Source organism: Pongo pygmaeus, chromosome 10 (genome assembly GCF_028885625.2).
Source record: "Pongo pygmaeus isolate AG05252 chromosome 10, NHGRI_mPonPyg2-v2.0_pri, whole genome shotgun sequence".
NCBI lineage: Eukaryota > Metazoa > Chordata > Mammalia > Primates > Hominidae > Pongo > Pongo pygmaeus.
Genome location: NC_072383.2, coordinates 3,351,063 through 3,367,705, shown reverse-complemented (window position 1 = coordinate 3,367,705; position 16,643 = coordinate 3,351,063). Strand labels below are relative to the sequence as shown.

Below are 16,643 nucleotides of genomic sequence, written 5' to 3'. Positions count from 1 at the left end.
GCCCAGCTCAGGACTCAGGCAGACCCCAACTCCCTAACTTCCATGCCCTCTTGGCAGAGGCAAGCTCCCTGCTGCCTGGGGCCTCTCTTCACCCCACAGCCCCTCCCAAGGGTCAAAGCCCAGTGTGTTGGAAGAGAAGAAGAGGACAGATGAGGCTGGAAAATATCCAGACCAGCAAGGAAGTGTGAGGGGCAGAACCAGCCCAAGTCTCAAAGAGAAATCAGGCTGAGCCTGAAAGGAATCGGGCAGCGGGAAGAAGCCTCAAAGGCCCCCGTGTTCCTTCTCCGGCTTCCCAGGTTCCACCACAGACTTTGCAGCCTCTGCTTTTGCACAGTGACCCAGGGAGCCAGTGGCAGAGGAAGGGTGCTGCGAAAGCCCGCGGACCGTCCCCTGCTGCCTCTCACCAGCAGCGACCTAGTTTCCAGCCGTGGATATGAAGCGCCTGTGTACGGGCCTGTGTACAGGGCCTGCAGGACAGCCCTCCCGCTTTGAAGAGAGGGAGAGCCCAGAGCCAGGGCGCTAGGAGAGTGGATGTGATAGGCCCGAGGGGTGAAGGCCCCAGGGCATGGGCTTTGAGCTCTTTTCCAGCATTGGGGACTGGTGTGCCGGGGGCCAGCCATAATAGGCTCCTCCGGCCTGGAGCCTATTATGAGGATTTCCAGCATCCTGGGCAATGCGATTGCTCAGCTGAGGTCCCCGAGAGCCGAGTGGCACATCCTAGACCTGACCAACGTAGCTGGATGGAAGCATGTGGCATGCCAGCGAACCGGGCGCGCAGCATGGCCTGGGGCGGAGATACTCTCTCCGTGCAGCACCGACCAGCCCTTAGGGGGCCTGAGGCTTGCGGGACCAGTGCGGTTGGGCCCAGAGAGAGAACCCCTTTCCTCTGCAATGTTGGCGAGCCCACTGTGTCCTGTCTGGCTCCGTGCCCCTCAGCAGGCTTGGCCTTCAGCTTGGCCTCAGGCTTCAGGCCAAGCTTCCGCCCCTCACACCTGGAGATCTGCCCACAGGCAGGCTGCCAAGCCGCGTGGTCCCCGCTGCCTCCTTCCTTCCACCAAGTCATCTTGTTGAGGGAGGACAGGACTCACCTCTGGACAGCACAAGAGGGAAGGCAGAAGCCCTCACCTGGAGCCTTTCTTCTGACCCAGACCCTTGGTTCTGAGGAGCCCTTAAAGGCCAGTAGTCCCTGCACAGGGAAACAGCCCTGCATTCCTCCTGGGGCCTGATTAGAACACAAATGGCCACTGTTCACCGAGAGCCGCCTACCTCTGTCCTTACTATAGCAAACTGCAAAGTCCCGGTAATCTGAACTCTCTGCCAAGCACCGTTCTCAACACTCACGCATGTCAGCTCAGTCCTCTCTGTGCCCCAAAGAGCAGCTTATTCTTACTATGTGCATTGATAGGGGAGGAAGCAGAGGGCAGGGGCAGGGAAGTGATTTGTCCAGAACCACACTGCATGTGGGATTGTTGTAGGCAATGGTCAATCGGGGCAGCCAAAAGAGGCGGCACAGGAGAGGCGCAGGACAACAGACGTTCCCAGACTCACAGGCCCCACAGAGTCACTGCACACTCTGCTGGGAGGGGTCGCATGGGAGGAGCACCCAGGGCCCAGGCTCCACCAAGCAGGTGGGGGGCAGAGAGCAGGTGAGGCTTTTTTATTTGGGATCAGAGTGAAGCACACCAAAAACAGACACGAGGGAATTCCACCAGTGCATTTGAATGTTACTAGGTCACGGTCAGGGGAACTTGTGGCAGGGCCGGCCCCATCACAGTAGTGCACTGGGTCACCCAGGCAGGTGCACACAACCTGTATGTGGGGATGTGGAGGCAGCAGGAAAATGTGAAGTTTTCAAATGCGCGATACACATTGCTGGTGAGTGGCATGTGGTCTGGCTCCAAGCCCATGCTCTGACCCACCATGACCCACCACACTCCACTGCATCCAAAGAGGTAGTATTCACCCCTGCTTTACAGATGAGGAGGCCAGGCTGAGACGTGCAGGAAGTAAGGGCCGGAGCTGGACTGGGAATTGCAGTCTGTTGGAATTGACTCCAAGAGTCTGCTTCTCCCGGGGGCCAAGGCTGAAGGAAGGCAGAGGGACGGGAAGCTGAGCGGGACAGGGATGGATGTGTGCAGGGCACACCCTGCCGTCCATCTATGGGGAGGTCTGTGTGGAGCTGTGGCTCTTGGAGATCTGGTTGATTACAAGAGAGAGCTCTGTGCAGGGCCCAGCCCAGACCACTAGGGCAGGAGACCAGGGGTGTCATGGTGAGACCCTAGACGCCTTGGGCATCCCAGTGCCTCCTTGCCCCCATTATATAAGAAAAGAACAGCATACCTGGGTTAGAGCATATTTGGTTTGGAAGGGAACTTGAAGGTCACAAGGTCCAATCCTCCATCCAAAGGTTCCAGGCTGAAGGGCACTGGCTGGGTGAGAGTGTGGGCTACCTAGGCATTAATGGAGACACTCAGAATTATTGGCTTTTTGGGAGAACAGTCTAATCTTAAGAGCTCTTCCCAGAAAAGCCTTAGGTTTAGCACCTGACCACACTCTGCTCTCCAAGCCACTGATCACAGCCTCCCCTTCCATACTCTGTCTTATACAATCCATTTGCAAGATTTGTCCAGCCATTCAGGCTGATCCATGAAGAATGGATGTCTCCAGCCTCCCCACACACAATCTGACTGTCACTTAGTCTGGATGGCCTGCCCAGAGGGGACCAAGCCCTGAGCCCAGGGCTGTGCAAAAGAGATGTGGAGACTTAGTAAAGATCAGGGTCCTGTGCTTGCCTAAAGGCTTCATGGGCACCTCTTGACCCACCTTTCTGAGCTTCTGGGAGTCAATAAACAGAGACAGCCTTGTCATCTCTCTGAGGCTTGAGTCAGGGCTGGGGCAAAGTGGCTATTGGACAGGCTGGCATGAGACAATGTCCTTCTTCTCAGCTCCACTTTACTCACTTCTGTGGAGACCTACCTGCGTTTATTCTCATCCCACATAGAACTGGTGATCTTTCTGGCTGAAGTCACTAAACAGACACATCAGGGAGGCAGCAGCTTGAAATTGAAAGCAGAAAAAAGTGTGCATGTACACAAACATGTACAAGCATGAATGTGTGTGCGCACATACATGCATGCACACCTGCACGTGCACACACCTGCACATGCATGCACACACACTTGGCCACCAGTTCAGGACTGCAAGGACAGGCATCTCTGCCAGGGGGCTAGCAAACAGCAAACCCCATGGCCTAGAATCTGCTTTTGCTTTCTTGACTTTTCGTGCTCTGGTCTGAAAGAACCAATGACAGAACTGGCTCAGGGACCAAGAATAGGGTGAAGCAGAAGATCTGAGTAACCCATATCCCGGCCCACCAGCCCCCGAATTATTGAGCATTTGATTGTTTAAACAAAAAGGTGGCTGCAGAACCTTTCTTGGGCTAACACAAGTAGAAATTTTTAAGCCCATTTAGAGTCAAGCGTGTGGTTAAGGCAGCATAAACGCGTTGTGTGCTTCTTGGCGCTTCCTTCCTGGTTTCATTTCTTTTTTCCTCTCCATGTCCAACTTCCTTTTGAAATCTTGAATAAGCTGAGGGCTGAAGGAAGCCCCAAGGGGGAAGCACAGTGAGTCTAGCGCTAGACAAAGTGGTCCCCGAAGAGGAGAGGGAAGGATGAAAGACCAGGCCTCGAATGAAGTGCATCCACCTTGGATCAGGAGGCAGCAGGAGGCGGACATGGGAGTGCCCAGGGAGCTACCCAAAGAGGGGCCGTCCAGCTCCCACATGGGCACGTCATCTGTCCCGGCCCAAACCTTCCTCCAAGCACATCTGCAGCCCCTCAAAATCACTTTCTCAAGAAGGAAATGCTCATCGGGGACAGGAATAGCACGTCTTTGCTGGTGCTAAGATGATGATCAGCTTGGCATCAGAAATCTGCAGAGAGGGGGAGGGAATGGGGTTTAAATTATTTACACCATACCTTCTCTTTTAGCAAAGACTGCATGAGAGAGACAGATAATTCAGGCCATCTGGACCCGAGGCCGATGACCAGGACAGATGCCACCTGGATCAAAAGAGGAAGATATTTTTAGAGTTTTGAATGTGGGCTCTGAAAACTTTTACATCTTAGGCCAAATGAAGACATGATGGGTGGTTCAGACTTAACTGGGTCTTTATCAGGGGATGGATTAAAAAGAAGTCCTAGAAACTAATTTCTGAAAATGAGGGGAGCCAGAATTGCAACACGTCCATCAAATATGCCGAGGCTTGGTCAGCCAGGGCAATGGGGTCCAGGATCAAAGATAAAATAATACTTGGGCTCAGGCTGAAAAGCTGGTTTTCATGGAGCTTGCCCATCTTGCTCTGGGGCCTCAGGTAAGTCACTACTTTCTGCTTTGCCACCTTGGCCTTGCCATTTTATCTGGGACGAGGTGTGAGGATAAGGAGGAAGTATTTTCAGGTCTTAGGAAACCAGTCACCACATTATATAAAGATTGTAAAAATGTAGCTCTGGTGATGAACATTCTCATCATCATCACCATGGCCAAGCTCCTTTGAGAAGAGACCTACATAAGTAAGAGTTATTCTTGGGCCCACTGCCCCCAGACCCCCACAGCCTTGGCTGGGCCACGTCCTCTAAAGAAGCTGGGGCTGGTGGGAAGTTCGGGGGAACCTGGGTCCCTGGACCCGGGAACTGGACTGCATCCTCCCCTCATTTCTCACCCACATGTTCCTTTCTGTTGCTCCACCAGCCACCCAGCCCCACGGTGGGCCTTGCCTCGTCTGTTTGGTGGTATCTTCATCTTTGGTCAGATAACAGCCCCCGTGCTCCAAAAATTCTCCTACACCCAGGGCTTGGAGAATCCCGACCCTTCTCTGGCATGAGCCTCTCCTCATCCAGGGTGGCTTGTGTGGTAGGGCCAGGGGAATGGAGAGGATGACCTCTGAAGCCTGAAGGCTCTTTGGGAAGCAGGACACAAACATCCTGAAGACCCAGCCTTGAGCTGGCTGCACAAGAGACTCATAGACTCTGCATCAACATCCACCTCTCCAGGCTGCAGTGGGTGTACCTGTTCACCGCCACCTCCAGCAGCACTGTTGCAACGGAGCAGTTCTTACAGCCAATGAGCCTCCACACCACCTCCCTGCAGTTCTCTGCAACCGAGGCTCCATCTTGCACTGATGGGCTGCCTAACACATCGGCCTCAACAAGCATTTCCAGCACATTCTCAGCATTTCCTGCTCTGCTGGGCACAATGCAGGGTGAGAAGGGGAGAGGAAGAACGGGACTCTGGCCCAGTTCTAGGCTTGGATGCTAGCGAGCAACACCAGGTGCCTGTATTAAAAGGTAAAGGACCGTGCAGGTGGTTTGAATTTGTGTTTGGATTTGGTCAGAGGCTCTGACTTCTCTGGGCCTCAGGACTTTTCCTAACCTTTAGGCTGCCCTGTTCTTGGTATCTCCTCACTCTTGTTCTTGGTAGCCTTTCCTACCCCCCATAGCCAGTTTTGTCCTAGAATGAATCACCACTGCTAGGGACCCACCACTAGTCCTGCCCTGGGGCCCTTGCCACCGCTCTTATCCCACCCTTGCCACCTGCAAAGTCCCTTCTGTCCACCTGTGTGCACAGGTATCTGCAGGCTGCACCGTCTCTCTCCAAAGCCTGTGAGAAGATAGCCATGGAAATGTCTAGTCCTTTCCAGTGGGGGCTGGGAGGAAGTGGCAATTGGTCACCTCCCTATACCTGAATCCACTGATCATCCTCTGAGTCCCCTGCTCTGTGTCTCCCCATGGGGCACCTGGCCCCCATCCCCCCAGCCGGCTGGCCAGGCCCTGCTGCCCTCTCTGGGTGCTGCCCTGACTTAGCCCATTCCAACAAAGTTCTTAGTAGTCCCAACTTGAAGCTCAGTGGACGCCTGTCTTGGGCGTGTAGTTCTGGAATTCTCTTCTTCCAGGCCTGCCCCCGCCGCACCCACCCCCCCTCCCCCCGACACACACACACTGTGTGTTCCTCTTAGACCCCAACATTTGTGCTGGCACTTTGGATGGCCTCAGCCACATTTTCTCTTTTTTTCCTATTTTATTTTTTGAGAAACAGGTCTTGCTGTATTGTCCAGGCTGGTCTGGAACTCCTGGGCTCAAGCAGTTCTCCTGCCTCAGCTCCAAGTTGCTGGGCTTACAGGTGTGAGCCAGTGCAACTGCTCAGCTGCATTTTCTTGATGTGCTTGTAGAATACCTCCTGCTTCCCCAGGATCCAGTTTGCTCCCTCCCTGCCTCTTCCAACTTACCCTCACTCCATCTCATCAACAGCTCTCCTTACCCCAGCCCTGGTCCTCTTCTCTGCTCCTAGCCCCCCGGGGCCAAGAATGTATGTTAGTATCAGAAACTGGCCAGAGCACATCCTCTTGTCCTCACTGTAGAGCTGCTCCCAGTGGAATGGCTGAGTTCCAACCTCCGCCATAGCTGCAGCTGGATAGCCCAGGCTGTGAGCCCTGGGCTGGGGCCAGGAGGGGTAGAGGTCACCTTCAGCCTTCTGACAATGACATCTTGTTACAGGAATGGCTTGAGGCTCCCAAATTCACATCCTCTTGTTTGCACAAACAGGCCAGGCAGCTGCAACTCTGAGCTGCCTCCAGTCCATGGTTAATTGCCAAAAAATAATTCTCCCTGAGGTCATTGCCGTTTAAACAGCTAGCTTCATCTTTTCCTGTTTGGCCGGTTGTTCTGGGCTCCCTGGCCCTCCCTCCACCTGCTTCTGTGATCCTCTCACACACAGCCAGCTGGGAGCCTCAGGCTGGGCTCTTCTCCCTCCAGCTTAACTTGGCGATGTCTTGATCCTCATGTTGTGCTGATGCCAGGCTGTTCTGGGAATAGCCTAGTCCCTCCACCTCGTCAAGACCTGCCTGGACACCGAGCCTCCACCATCAGGCTGTCACTTGCAGGAAACTTTGCAAACCCTGTCTCTGTCTAATCATACAGGATGGTTGGAGAGACAAAGGAGGAATGAATGCTTCCACAAAGCTTCCTCTTTGTGGCAGAATCAGTCCAATGGAGAAATTCTGCAATTCCAGTTTTACAAATTCTTCAAACTTACCTCAAGGATGGCACCAGCTGAAGCTCAGTTGCCCTGTCTCTTATGCACCAGTGCATCTGCCCCAGAAACTCTTATCTGGGGCTCAGTTTGCCCCCATGTGGTATAAGTCCCTCCAAAGATTCCATTTCTAGTCATCTCAATGTCACAATGAGAAATATTTCTGCATGTTTCCTGCAAAGCATCTCATTAAAGAAAGTATTGGTTTGATTCAGAAAATGCTATGCTGTTCCAGCTTCACTTTGGATCTATAGTTTTAGAAAGTATTCAACTCTGCTTCTAGTTTAAGCTGTTCTGTTAAAGAGTTAATGGAAAAAAAACCCACTATGGTATGAGGAAGGGGGTGGGAATTAACGTTTGGGTCCCATTCTGTGCTTAAAACACTGGTTCCCTCTATGTTTTCAGCCTGAAATTGAACGTTCTTATGGAAGGCAGATGCCAGAGGAGCTTTCTTTGGGATTCTCATTACCCGTTTCCATCAGACCAGGCCATTAGATGGTCGCTTCTAGAAGGACCGTGCAGCCCTGAGTCTGCAGGGGACAGACCAGTCACAAAAACCAGAGTGGAGCTGGGGGTCGGACTGGAGTTCATTGGGCAGGTTCAGTTCACACCCCGGTGCACAGGGTCCATGAAGGCAGAACAAGGCACAGGTGACAGCCAGGAGGGCAAGCAGGGATCCAAGTGTACACAGTCCCAGGGAGTAAGACAAGCAGAGAGGCCTGGAGCCAGAAGGAGGCTCGGAAACAAGGATGCCAGCAGTGAGCCTCACAGGTCAGAAGCTTCTGGCCCAACGCTTTATGGAGGCCATGCCTGAGTTGAATGTTGGTGGCTGAGCAGCCAATAAACAGAACACAGATGGGCCCAGGGCAGGGAATTCCAGGCAGGAGGAGCAGCCAGAGCAAAGGCAGGGAGGCTAGAGGCTTTGTTGTGTGAGGCTCTGTGCACACACAGGGCATGCTTCACAGGCTGTAGAGACAGTGACTAGCTTCTGAGATCAGAGTAGGCTGGGCTGAGTAAAGGGAAGGGTGGAGGGGGCAGAGACCCACATTACAGCCCGTGGCCGTGAACCCAGGACAAGCCACGCGGGTGGAGGAGCAGGCAGGAGATGCTCCACCACTGCTGGCAAGGAGCAGGGCAGCCTGCCCAAGGGGGTACTGCCTGGAGCATCACTGACTCACCCCATCCGCTGGCGAGGACACAGAAGCTCAGCCCACAGGGCCACCATGGATGGCCCTAAAGGTTGTGTCCTATGCAAGGGGACCACAGAAGGCTGGCGCCCTGGACAGTTGGCAAGAGGCTGAGCGCAGGGCAGTGAGGGATGCTCGTGTGCCTGGGGAGGGCTTCCCTGGGCTTCCCTTTTTTTTTTTCCATCTTCACCCTCTCATTCCTCACCTCTCCTGACACCCTGTCCCTTGGGGGAGCACCTAACACCCCTGTGTCCACCTGAACCATACCAGCCCTAATGTGCTGAATGCTCGCTAAATGAGCCCAGTGCTCATCCATCCGCGCATCTGCTGTTCAGTGGGGAAAGTAGCAGGTAGCAGGTCCGAGCACAGGTTCTGCAGCCGGAATTCCTGGGTTCCATGCCTCACCCAGTCACGTATTTGCCGTGTGACCTCAGGCAAGCTGCTTAGCTTCTCCACGCACGTGTGCTCATCTAGAAAATGAGGCTGATGCTCATGCACACGTGGCAATGTGATGAGTAATGCTAGTACTCATCTCTGAGGGTGGATGGGAGAGGTCACGCAAAGTGCTTGCAAGGGGGCCGGCACCTGGGAGCACTCATACATGTTGGCTGTCACTGTCATGGAACACCACCGTGTGCCAGGCTCTGCCTGGTGCTCCTGGGCTGCTCCCATGAGCAAAGCGCTGACTCTGCCAAGGAAGGGTGCTTTTTTTTTCTTTTGAAAAAAGAAAAGGGATGCTTTCTGCTGCTCCCACCCTGAAGACACTGCATGCCCCTCTGCTCTTTTCCTACTAGGCCTGAGAAGCAAGGCCAGCACACCCTGAGTTGGGGTATTGCCTCCTAAGCCACTGGCCAGCAATTCTGGGGGGGTGGGGGTGCTGAAGAGAATGCTGGGCTCTGCTGGTGCAGCATGGACCCTCCTTGGTATGGTGAGGTGGGAGAAGCAGGACAGCATGGGATCCAGTGATACTAACCACGTAGAAATAGAACTCCTCCAAATTACAGGGCACCTGAGAATTTCTTACTGACTTTTGTTTAATAATTCAAAAAAAATAACATCAAGTCAAACTTAAACAAGGCAAAAGCTGTCTCTGGAGGCTTCTTCATGCTTCCTAGAGTCAAGCTCTTACAGAATCACAGCAGCACTCCTCTCCCCAGCTCACGAAGGAAGCTGGAGGACTCCACAGCTGCTTCAGGCAACAGACTGTGCCCAGGGAACCCTTCAGAGACCTTGGGACCAGACAGGATGTACCTGGACTCCTGGAATTCCCTCTCCAGCCTCCAGGTCCTGTGAGGATGTGAGCTGGAGCAGTATGGGCTTCCCCAATCCTTCCTGTGTCCAGGTGAGCAGCCTCCTGCCACAGAGCTGCCCTCCCAGGCAGGCACAGTGTACAAGGCTGTGCATGCTTCTGTCCGTGTTCCGTTCCTGTCTCCTCAGGAGCTGGGTAACGTTCCTCGGATCTTCCATTTGTGCCTCCCGTAGTGTATAGGGGCACATAAGCAAATCAAGTCCCAGTGTCAGCCTGAGAACCTTTCAATGTGTGACCCAGGGTTTCTCAATCTCGGCACTACCGAAATTTGGGGCCTGATAATTCTTTGCTGTGGGGGACTGCCCCGTGCACTGTAGGGCGCTCAGCAGCATGCCTGGTCTCTACCCACTGGTAATACTCCTTCCCCTGCTAATGACAACAGCAAAAGTCTCCAGACACTGCCAAATGTCCCCTGAGGGCCAAATCCAGCCAGGCTGAGAAGCACTGGTATAAATTTAACTAAGGTAACTGTTCTATGGTACTGTCAGATCAGAAAAAGACGAAACTACTGCCCTCAGTGTGGGGCTGGCACACTCCCGCCGGTTCCTGCTGTCTCCCAGGTGTGCTTTGTAAGAACGCGCACGCCCACATCTTAATCAGGGGATGTTCACCAAGCATGCCTCTAGATTGAGCACCACACCAGGCACCGTGGAGGAGCCAGAGGAAACCCAAGGTGTGCTGGTCCCCATGCCCAGAAGCTCACAGTCATTCTGGGGGGACAGTGGTAACACCTGAAACAAAAGCAACTGATACAGGGCAGTGGGGGAAGTTGTGCCATTCATCCAGTGGAGACCTACACCCAGGAATCATGCAGCAGGCATGGGGAGGGACACGGAGGTGGAGCCCCGCCTAGCTGAGGATAGAAGGGGCAAAGCAGAAAGTGCTGGTGTCAGGAGACAGCAGATGACACGCTGCAAGCATTGGAGGGTAGGGAGTAGCCATCGCAGCTACCTGGCGTGGCTTAGTGGAGCCATGACTGAGCTGAGCTGGGTATTGAAGGACAAGGAGGCACCGGCATTCCGGGCAGCGGGGATGGGGAGAGCAAAGGTCTGAAGGCTAGATGCCTGGCCCTCATGAAGGGAGCTTCATAAAGCAACACGAGGGATGTTTCTCCGCTTTGCAGATAGCCAACATGCGCCGCGGGAGCCCTGAGATGATTCCGATGCACGGAGGGAGCCAGGAAACGCTGAGTGAGTGCACGGTAGCGGGGCAAAGGTGGATTTGTTGGCATCTGTGGCGTCACACGGCTAAAGGCCCAACAGCCCGGCCCACCGCCCAGGAGCTCTAGCCAGCCTTAGTGAGGGATCCAGATGAGCAGGACTCTTGGCCTGCTTCCTGGGGCTGTCACACCAGGAGCTGTGACTCAGGGCCTCCCCCGCCCAGGTGAGTCACACACCTGCAGCCCTCCCGCTGCGGAAGCTGCTGCCTGGAGCCAGCACCGGGGGCCACCCAGCCTCAGTCCCTTGAAGCCCCAGGCCGACCCCTCACTCCCCTCCCAGGTGTCTTTACATGCTGGAGCCCCTCACTCGGGAGGCTGTCCCCACACCCCTCACCCCTGCCTAGCACTCGGCCCCCTCCTCCTCACCCCTCCAGCAGGTCAGGTAGCCTGTGTGATGCCTCTGACCGGACTTTGCAGCACCGGCAGGTGCTAACAGCCTGCCATTAAACTTAAGCGGTGAGGTTGTCTCTCCCTTCCCATCCTCCCTGTTCCCCACCCTGTCTTGAATAGCAACCAGGTTAGGGACTCCCAGGGGAGCAGCGTGACACTGCCACCTCTTCAGGACTATCTTCTGGGCCTGACTCCCAGCCCAGGGTGGTAATAGAAGGCAGGTGGTGAGATGCCAGGATGCAGCCCTCCCTGCTGCCAGCGGCCTGGGTCTTCCCGTTCAGTTACAGACGCTGCATCACCTCACCCCCTCTAGGTTCTGGGCGGCAGCAGGGAGCCGGCCTGGTGGGGAGGGCAGTTTGGAGCCAGCAGGAAAGACACCCATGTCAGAGAGGAGCTGTGGGGCCCAGCAGTGTGGGGGTCTGGGAGAGCCCCTGGGTGCGGGTGGAGGCAGCCACACTCTGTCTGATAGGCCAGGCAGCTCCCAGGAGGGTGAGTGCTGGGCTGCACCAACCACACCTGCCACTGGCTGACAAGGACCCCACCCCTCATGCTATGGGACCTCGAGTTCAGGGAAGTCAGGAGGCAGGGCAGACCACTGAAACATGTCCCCCCCACCACTTCCCTGTCAGGTCCCCCATCCACTTGGGGTGGGCAGAACCGGCAATACCGTCATCTTCCCCATCTGCTGATGAGGACAGGGAGGCTCAGCCCACAGTCAGGGCCACCGTGGATGGCCCTAAAGGTTGCGTCCTATGCAAGGGGACCAGAGAAGGCTGAAGTGCAGGCCACTCAACTCTTACTGAGACACATTTTTTCTCATTGGAGCACATTTTTCTAATTTACACCAAGGCACTAGCAGCCACCCGACTGGAGTCAGCAGACGGTGGAAACTGGACCCAAGGCCAGTTCACGGGCATCTCTGCCAGCCTCCCTTGGCGTTCAGGCCCTACTTCTCAGGGGCTCCCCCAGCAGAGGAACCATCCACAAACCCTCTTGTCAGCCTCCTGCCTCAGCTTCCCGTGGATACCACTCAGTACCACCCACAGACCCAGGCAAGCGGGGCCTTTGCCTGAGCCACACTCAGCCCTCCTTCCTCCACACCTCTCCCCATGGAGTGGAAAGTCTGTGGGGCTGAGAGGATGTCCCTTTGTGGAACCTGCAGCTCCCTTCCCCCACTTCTAGACCTCCTCCCAGGAACCCAGGAGCTTGGAATCCTCTGTCCGTTCAGCCTATGCATGCAGCATCTGCACAGGTGTCCCGGAGCTGACGGGACCCCTGGGACGTGCCCCTCTCACCTGTACCCACACAGCACCACACCCAGCCCTCTCCACGGGCTCAGCTAAGGGGCATCTCACCCTGGGGGAGGGCGGACAGGAGGCCTTTCCTGGTGCAGTATAGAGCCTGGGGTAGAAAAGGAGTGAGGGAGGGACCTGCTTCATAGGCTTTGCCTCCAGCCCTCAAGGGATGGGGGCAGGCCTCACACTGTTATTCTGAGACAGGAAACTCCCCCGCTATCCCCATTGTTGGCCAGCTCCAATGCTGGGAGACAACAAATACGGTGCAGTAAACTTGGAGCAGGGGGGCGAGTAACTCGCTTCATTTAAAAGGTAGCCTTGTTCTTGGGCTGAGCCTCTTTCCCTGTATGAAGAAATGTCCCCTCTCCTTGTGTTCCTTAAGCCCTGCTCATACCAGGCTCCTTGCCGAATGGTACAGGAGGTGATTGGATAATACCTATGGGCCCCTGCATTGGCCTAGTCTCTGAAACTGGCCACAGCCCCAGTCCATCCTAAGGAGCCCCCCACCCCCAGCTGTCTCCCTCCAGCCCACGCTCCTTTCCCTGCTGGGTGAGCCCTACAGCGTCAGGTGTCACCCACAGCCTGGGCCTTCCCTAGAACCCAGCCATCCCCGTGACTACGGGCAGCTGCCCTGCTGTGGTCAGAGGGGTGGGCAGTGCCTGGGGGCAGCTAGGGGAGAGGTGCTCATGAGTGGGGCTGAACTCCCCCAGGGCAGGGCCAGTTTCCATCAGCAGTCCTCCCCCCGTCTTCTCTCCTCCCTTCTCTTCCCTTGTTCCTACCCAGTGCTCCTCGGTTGCCTGAACTTATCTGGCTTCATCCCCCTCTCCCTGCCCCCTCCAGCCCAAGTGGGCCTGACGAGCGTTTCAGACCTGTTGGCTGCTGCAAGAACACACCAGGGTCAGGAGCAGGAGCCTCCCTGACGGTGGAAAGCTAGCTGGGAGTGAGGAGAGTCACACCTTCCCCACGTGTGCATGGCCAGGAAGCCAGGCAGTGGCTGCAGCGGGGCCATACAGCAAGAAGGGCAACCCCAAGCCTAGAGGCGGCCAGGCGGCAGTGAGGGGAACGGAGAACCCCTGTGGGGCCACGCAGGGCAGGAAATGGGCATCGGGGCTAGAAGAGGACACACGAGTCACCTTTCTGATTTCTGCCTTTGCTTCCTCCTGAGCCTTGGTTACTGCTGTCCAGCCTGGCCCCTGCACTCCAGCCATGTGGGTGCACTCTGCTCCCTGAACACAAGTGCCCCGTGCTCTCCTCAAGCTCCAGGCTTTGTACGTGCTCTCCCCTCTGCCTGGAATGCACTTCCCTCCTTCTTCGCTTGGCAAATGCCTGCTCGTCCTTAGCGATGCCCCTTGGGTGTCACCGCCTCCAGGAAGCCTTCTCTGACTGCCTTCCCCGCCAGGAGCCTCCCATCATTTCTAGGGCTTAACCCATTGTTACATTGATAGCAATTACATTGATTGTAATCACTCACCTGTCCCCCCCACCATCAATAACTTTGAGGACAATAGTTGTCTTACGCTACTTGGCATCTGGCATACAGCAGGTATTTATACATATTGGATGGGTGGGTGGATTACTGAATTGCTGCCAGTCCAATGAGCAAAGGGATGAGTGGGGAACTCGCTGCCAGCAGCCAGCAAGGCTGGGACATCCAGAGCTGCTGGCGAGAGAAGAAAGATGGCACAGGTGATGGGGGTCCCTAGCAGCTATCTCTACCACCCCCACCACGTTGGGGAAACATCGGTCATAAGCGTGTCCTGATCCCTGGTGGTGACCCTATTCTCTCCTTGCTCCTAGTATTTCTGCCTGTCGCTTATTATCTGGTTGAGCTAGTGGCGGGAGTCCCGGCCCATGTGTGCTACCAGAGGGTGAGTGGACGCTTCCTCCTCCTCCACTCTCTGTCCGTGTCCCGATGAAGCCATGCGCAGGGATAAAGGGGGTGCATTGTGATGAGGGAAGCTGAGGCAGGCACAGGGGTGGGCCCGCTTTCCACCCTGGCAATCCTCCACACATCTGGATCCCAGCTTCTGGCCCTGGCTCCAGCAATTCCCTGATTCCACTGATGCTGATGTCTTCTGCATGGGAGTTGGGGAGGGGGGGTCTCCCGTGGGAGGTTAGGTCATCCCTCTCCCCTTTCAAGGATGGTCTAGAGGATGAATCCATCTGTCAGAGGCATCCAAGAAAGGCCTGGGCCGGGATCACATGGAAGACTCTGAAGACAGCATCAGGTCTTGCCTGCCTGGATTGAACAGGGACGCAGTGACCAGTCCCATCCGCTCCCACACTGCTGCCCTCTGAATCAAGAGTTTGAGGCCATGACCTGGGCAACGTTCAGCTGGTACAGACAATACAACCCTGCTGGCTGTTTAAGCCATGCTGGAATGGTGCTCACAGGGTAACAATTGTAAGTATTTTGAATATCACCTCTTAATCAAAATTAAGATCAACAGACATTTCAGTTTCTGGTGTCTAGCCTCACCTCCGCCTCCCACCAGCTTCTGGCTGCCACCCTTTACCTGAGCCTCCCAGCCTCCCTCAGCTCTGCCCAGCACACCTGCGCCCTGAATCAGGGCCCAGCTTCTGTAACCTCCTCTTTATGGCCATCTTCTGCCCTGTTTCCCACTGATAGTCATCGCACCGTCCACAGGTCACAGTGCTCTAGAGTTAGCTAGGGAGGCCTGGGAGCAGGCCTGGGTGGTGGACAAGGGTGGGGTGGTCCCGCTGATGCCGTCTTATCACTCCTCAGCTGAGTGATGAACAGAAGCAGCACTTGAGCCAGACTCTGACCAAGAACTACAGGCAAACTAGAGCCACACAGATCCCCGCCTCAGTAGACCGGCTGCAGCAGGAGGTACACCATGCCCTATGGCCTTGAAGGCCAAGCAGACACAGGTTCAAATCCTGACTCTCTTCTTTCCTGTCTGTGTGGCCCTGGGCAAGTTACTTACCCTCTCTGAGCCTCGGTTGCCACATCCCTAAAATGAAGCCTCTTTAGGGTGTGTGAGCATTAAATTCGGTCACATCTGTAAAGTCCCTACCACCGTGAGAAGTGCCTGCTGAAGCCTGGTTCCTCCCCCTCCCTCTCCTTGACTGCCTCCTCCAAACCCACCCCTGCTGTCTTCCCGTTCTGGGTCCTGGTGGGCAGGAAGCTGGCAGCACCAGCAGAACTCCATCTCCTGCCAGGATCTGGGCCAGGAAGCCTCTCTCCGGGTTTCTTCTATCTGTGAGGCTGCCTTCCTTCTTCCCTGGGGAGCGAGGAGCTGAAGCCCCATAAGAGGGAGCGCTACCCGACGGGGGTATTTCAGCTAAGCCGCCAACAGAACTCCCCAGTTGTGAGCCAGCAGGCAGAATGCTGAGGGACAGAAAGGTGGTCTCCTTTCCAAGAAAAGATGCAGCAGATCCCTCCAGCGAGGCCCACCATCCTGCCAGACATAGGGGGCGGGCAGTGGACCTCAGAGCTGTGCTGTCCAATACGGCAGCCACCACCCACATGTGGCTATTTACAGTTAAATTAAACAAAATCCAGTTCCTTGCTCACACCAACCACATTTCAGGCGCTCAGGAGCCCCAGATGGTGAGTGAACGCCGAGCTGGGCAGCACAGATGCAGGACGCTGCCTCTGTCGCAGAAAGTTCTCCTGGACGGCACTGTTCCAGATCCTGATGGGTTTGTGTGAGAAAATCCAAGGCTGCTCTACCCACCCGCTCTGGTCCCCCCTCTCTCTGCCACCCCACTCCCCACCCTCACCCCCTGGGCCTGGGGCCTTGGTCTTGGCCTGGGGAACGTCAGGCAAGTGGAGGACGTAGACGTCATGAGCTCCAAGATCCAGGGGCATCACGGCTCAGTGGGGGAGCCCTCACCCCATCTCCCCGAGACTCAGGCTCAGCTCCCAGTTGGCAGAGGAGTCTCTTTTCTGAAATAGTGGCCTAAGGCACACGTGTATACACAGGTGCACACCCACAGGCACATGTGTACCCCACAGACTTAGCCCTGGACTGGGATGGGGCAGCACACACTTCTGGTCAGCCCTGTGCAAGACTAAGTGTGCAGTCACTGGGCTGCGCCTGTGAGGACCTGTGCGAGACAAGAATAGGACAGAATCCCCGCCCGCAGGCTCACTCAGAAAGCCAGACACACAGCAGGCAACGTGCAGACAG

At 55.6% G+C, this 16,643-nt stretch overlaps 1 pseudogene; it reads left to right on the top strand.

The window, feature by feature from the left end:
- Window positions 1–16,643, top strand: part of LOC129009891 (tetraspanin-11-like) — a 39,587-nt pseudogene that overhangs the window by 15,599 nt on the left and 7,345 nt on the right.